We start from the raw sequence: 5452 nt of genomic DNA, 5'->3' as shown, positions 1-5452 counted from the left end.
TTAAAATTTAAAATAACACTCTATATCCAGGGGTTATAGAGAGTTACTCTATAATAAAAAAGGGTAATAAATATAAAAATAACAGATATAAAAAGTAAAAAGTAATAAATATAGCTTCATTATTATTGCTTTATTTATTTTAAATGAAATTTGATATTACTTTTTCGTATCGGTTAAAATCATTCTGGAGGACTCCAAATTTCGATGAACCGAATAAGTGATAATACAGATGTTTAAGAAACTTGATGACTTGTTACAATTTATTTATTATATCGTAATTAGAAAAAAAATTGGATTAAATTTGACAACCTTATCGTAAACGTAAAAGTACAAGAGCCAGGAAGAACAAAAGGCTGTTATCTCACCCCAATTTTTGATTACTTTGATGAAAACTATAAATAATTACTAGTCAAAATTATTTCAATATAATTTTAGGGTCAATTCCTAAAATTCAGTTGTTACTTTCGTAAATTTATTAAGGTAATATACTTACTTTCAATATAATATTAGGATCAGTTCCTAAAATTCAGTTGTTACTTTTGTAAATTTTCTTTCAATAATTAGGTAACAACATTAATGGACTTTTTTAAATCTCTTTAGAATGAATATCTCATTATTACAACCATTTTGTAAATATAAAGAAGTACTAGAAACGAAGAAAAAAAAATTCTATAATAAGAAAAAGATCAACATTTTTTGTAAAGATCATAAAACATTTCCTGTTGACTATTTTTACTTGAAATTCTTTTAAAATTTTCTCTAATGGATAGGGAATGAAGCCGAGTTTATAGTATTTCAGTTGTTATAAAGGCAAACCACACAAAGATTGGGCTATTTAACAATATTTTAAAAAATTATAAAAAAAAATTCTTTTTACAAGACATTAAGGTATTACTCACTACAAAAGAAGAGGAAGGATTCTAATTGTAAAGGTACGTCCTGGGCTGGGCCCTGTTTCATAATAAAGTACAAACTAATAAACAGACTTATAGATATAGTAGTAACTTGTACTTTAGTATTTTTTAATTCCTGTAATATCACTAATAGTAATCCTTATCATGAAAAAAATAAGTACTAGTATTATTACCACACTAGTTTCTACACTTGTACTATGAACTAACACTATTAGCTTTCAGTATGAAACAAGGCCCTGATCTATAAAAGACTGAGGGCAATAACACCTAGATGAGCAGTTTGAACAGTTTGTAACAAAAGAAGATTCAAATAGCTTTTTGTTGTTTTCTTTATCAATAACTGACTTCAATACATCAACCAAGTACTTGAAGTAGAAGCTTAAAATATACCTGATATCAATATTGATACTAAAGGTAGGGCCACACTTATGCGTATACATAGGCCAATATTTGCTTCTACATCGGTTTTTGAAAACAGAAAAACTCTACAGTACATTGTAAGATTATTATTTTTGGAAAAAAATATGAAAAAACTAAACAAACCAAAAATATAAAATTGATGATTGAAAGGAAAATTTAATGAAAATGTTTTTCTTATCTCAATGACTTCCAGATTCGAGGATCAATAACTCTAAATTAGGTTTTAATCGTCTAATTAGGGAACATAATGAGCTTTCAATTTTTAATAGGTTCATTATATATTTAATGGGGTAATTACTAGCGTCAGGTTTGCAAAGGCCATTTTAAATAGTTCAACAAAATAGATCTACTCTATACAAACAAAGTCCTTAGCTTACAATATTAATTTTAAAATATTTTAATTAAGTAAATAACAACAACAAATAGAGTTAATTCAATGTTAGTACAAACTCCTTTAGTTATTCATTAAGTTACGTCTGTTGGTGCTAATGAAGTGTCTCCGTTGGAGTATTGAAAATTCGGATGCGGGGGGCACCCATCACACTAGCTTCACTCACAAATTCTGGATAAGACCTAAAGTATTGCATAGGGTAGTGGGCTCGTGTAGAAGTTACAGTTATTTTGGTGATTTTCAAAAAATAATAAAATAAATAAAAATCTATAGGCCTGAAAACGTGATAATTATGAACAATTTTACTTTTATTTTCTTGTTGCTATAAAATTTGTATTCTAGAGTTTTTTTTAAATTTATTTATTTAATACCAGGTGGGCCTTACATGGTTAATGTAAGAGGTACATTCTTTTTTTAACAATTGATTATGGGGGGTATAGACTTTTTCAAAAGACTTCCTTAACTATATACTATAACTATATAGATTAAATAATAATTCTTAATAAAAGATAAAAGTAAAGTTAATAAGAAAATCAATGACATTTATGGATTTAACAAAATAAATAATTGACTTCTAATGGAAAAAAATAAAGTGAATTTAAGAAAAAGATGAAGAGAAAAAAAATAAATTAAGATAAAATAAAATTTTAGAGTAACAATAACAGAACTGATAAATATAGAATTTATAAAAATCCCTGCAGTAGCCTGGGCTTCAGTCTTCGGGTTGTGGTTTGGTTTCCCAAGTTGTAGGTCACTGCTCCTTCAACTGTCGGTAAATATAGATATTCATATAGTAAATATAGATATTCATATGTGAATATCATAAAAACTACTATCCCTACAAAGATAAGTGTCATAAACTATTTTATTGTAAACTAAATTTCCTTTATTTTGAGTGTTGGCAGACATATGTGTGTCTTATCTAGAGATATATTTTTAAAATATCCAACATTTTTTTACGAACAACTAGAAATTAACATTTTGTTAGTTTATTTCGTCAAATATCACAAAAACTACTACTCCTACAAAGATAAACATAATTAACTATTTTGTAGTAAATTTAACTAGCTTTAATTTGAGCGCTGGCAGACATCAGTATGTCCAATAGTTTTTGCTATAAAGTTTTTGATAAATCAAACTTATTGTCCGAACAACTATAAATCAATTTATTTTAGCAAATATCATGAAAACTACTATTCCTACGAAGGTAAAGGTTCTTTATAGTCCATTAAACTAGCTTTAATTTGATCGCTAATAGACATCTGTACGTCACATAGTTCCTGAAATATAGATTTCTCAAAATAAATTAACTAACTACTAATCTTTCAGTAGATTTTTAAGAAATTTTTGGTTTTTTAAAAGCTATATCTCTAGAACTGTTGGACGTAAATAGCTCTTTTAGGGTTAATATTTCAGCAAATTTACTCTTCTTTAAATAATGATCTCTTAGATTTTCTTGTGTTGTTGGTAGTTTTTAAGATATAGAGCTCCGAATGAAGAATTAATGTTTTTTTAAGGGTTTGAAACAGCCGCCATTTTGTAATCCCCCTACCTATACTTGGCAGACTCATGAATTTTGACTATTAATTATACATAGTTTTCATTAATGTAATCAAAAATTGGGGTGAGATAGCTGCCTTTTTTTCTTCTCTTGGGCTCTTGTACTACAGGGAACCCATCAATCCATTACTGGACATGTATACTCTACCATATATTAATAATGATATAAACACAATTTTTTCCCCTACCTTTTCCTTTTTTTAACAATAATCATCTATAAACTAATAAAATATAATAAAAATATTTTTTAAAAATTTGCAATATGAAAAATCTTTTTATTTAAAAATAATTGAGGAAATGGCTGAGGAATGGAATCATTCTCTACTTATTCCTGTTTACAAAACTGGCCCGAGGACGGATTGTAATAACTATCGAGGGATCTAGCTCCTTCCTGTATGTTATAAAATATTTACGCTAATCTTAACTAGTCGAATCACGGAGTACATTGAATAAATTATCATTGACCAATGTGGTTTTAGATGAAATCGTTGAAGTATTGATCAATTGTTTTCATTACGTCAAATATTGCTGAAAAGGTTAGAATATAACGTAAAATATGAACTATCACTCACGAAATACAAAAAAAAACTTTATTGGTATAATACAAACAAGAATGTTTACATAACAAGTGCTACTGAGCTAATGACACGTACTGTAATGCTAGCTAGACTAAGTAGGGATATATATCTCCCTACTTAGTCTAGCTAGCATTACAAACATATAATACAAACAAGAATGTTTACATAACAAGTGCTACTGAGCTAATGACACGTACTGTAATGCTAGCTAGACTAAGTAGGGGAGACATATATATAGTGGTGGGGGATTAGTGCTGATGCTACATTAAATTTGGTGGTGGTCCGGGGATAACTGTAGAAGTTCATCAACTTTGAATAGATTTCAAAAAGACTTACGATTCTATTGACTGCCAGAAGCTTTATAATATTCTGATTTGGGCATGACCGAAACGTTTAACAAGGTAAGATTCGGTAATCATTATTGTGAGATTTTCCAAGTTCGGTCGGGTATAAAACAAGGTGACTCTTCATCACCTATCTTATTTAATCTAGCACTACAATACGTAATTAAAAGTGTGATGAATACCGAAAACGGTTTAACTTTAGGTGTTAAAATACCGGTGCTTGGGTATACTGATGATTTGGTATCATTGTGGGGACAAGGAAACTTTAGAACTAAATACAACCACGTTATGAAACTCCAGTAAAGAACTAGGTTTTGAAGTAAATACGGATAAAACAAAATACAAGGTTAGCTGTAGAAACGCGAGCAATTTCGGTGACATAGAAATAGAAGAAGATACGCTTGTAGGCTCTACAAAGCTTTACGGTAACTAGAAATAAGGAAATTGATGTAAATAAAAGCGAGGGTAAATTTTCAATGTTATTTTTCAATTTCGAAAGTGCTTCTATTCAATTTCTTGGCGGTAATTTCAATTTCAAATTCTATTCAAAAACTTAAAAATTAGAATTTACAAAACAATTGTCCTTCTCACTGTTCCTTGTGGATGCGAGACTGTTCATTCATCTTTATTTTCGAAAACCTTAGGGTGCTGTTCATCCCTTAGTGTAAGAGGCCACTTACACTAAGGGATGAACAGCGCCTTAAGGTTTTCGAAAATAAAAATGAATGAATTACCTTATAATCCGCTCCTACCTCACTGATAGAACCTTTAAAGTAAATCATAACCTAGCCTACTCATCTCTCTTTTCTCAGTCCGCCGGTGTTCCTCAAGGTAGTATCTTAGGTCCCATTCTTTATACGGTTTATACAGCTGACATCCCAACCCACCTTAACGCAGTCCTAACAACATACGCTGATGACACATGTATACTTTCTGTAAACAACGACCCAACTAATGCATCACAAACACTGCAGGCACACATAACATCTATTGAAGAATGGTGTAAAAACTGGAGAATCAAAATAAATCCTGACAAATCCCACCAGATCACCTTTACTCTCCGTCGTAAACCTCTGCCCTCCTGTCCTACAGTATCATTTCTAGATACTCCAATAATGCCTGTTGAACAGATTCGATACTTAGGACTCCATCTTGACAAGAGACTTACTTGGAATCCACACACAAGACTGAAACGACAAGATTCTGATTGCTACAACACTTACTTGACAAACGCTCTAAACTTCC

At 30.1% G+C, this 5452-nt stretch overlaps 1 long non-coding RNA gene across 1 annotated transcript in view; it reads right to left on the bottom strand.

Moving 5' to 3' along the window:
• The window catches only part of LOC136796147 (uncharacterized), a 2620-nt gene extending 1475 nt beyond the window's left edge, over positions 1 to 1145 (bottom strand). Inside the window, exon 1 of the long non-coding RNA XR_010843852.1 lies at positions 900 to 1145. This is a non-coding gene — a long non-coding RNA (uncharacterized lncRNA). The remainder of the gene's footprint in view (positions 1 to 899) is intronic.
• Positions 1146 to 5452: the final 4307 nt, after the last annotated feature.

This window comes from Halyomorpha halys, unplaced genomic scaffold (assembly GCF_000696795.3).
Source record: "Halyomorpha halys isolate HHAL.00 unplaced genomic scaffold, Hhal_1.1 Scaffold656.1, whole genome shotgun sequence".
In the NCBI taxonomy this organism is placed as follows: domain Eukaryota; kingdom Metazoa; phylum Arthropoda; class Insecta; order Hemiptera; family Pentatomidae; genus Halyomorpha; species Halyomorpha halys.
The sequence above is the reverse complement of the archived record's forward strand: the minus strand, read 5'-3'. Positions and strand labels throughout refer to the sequence as shown.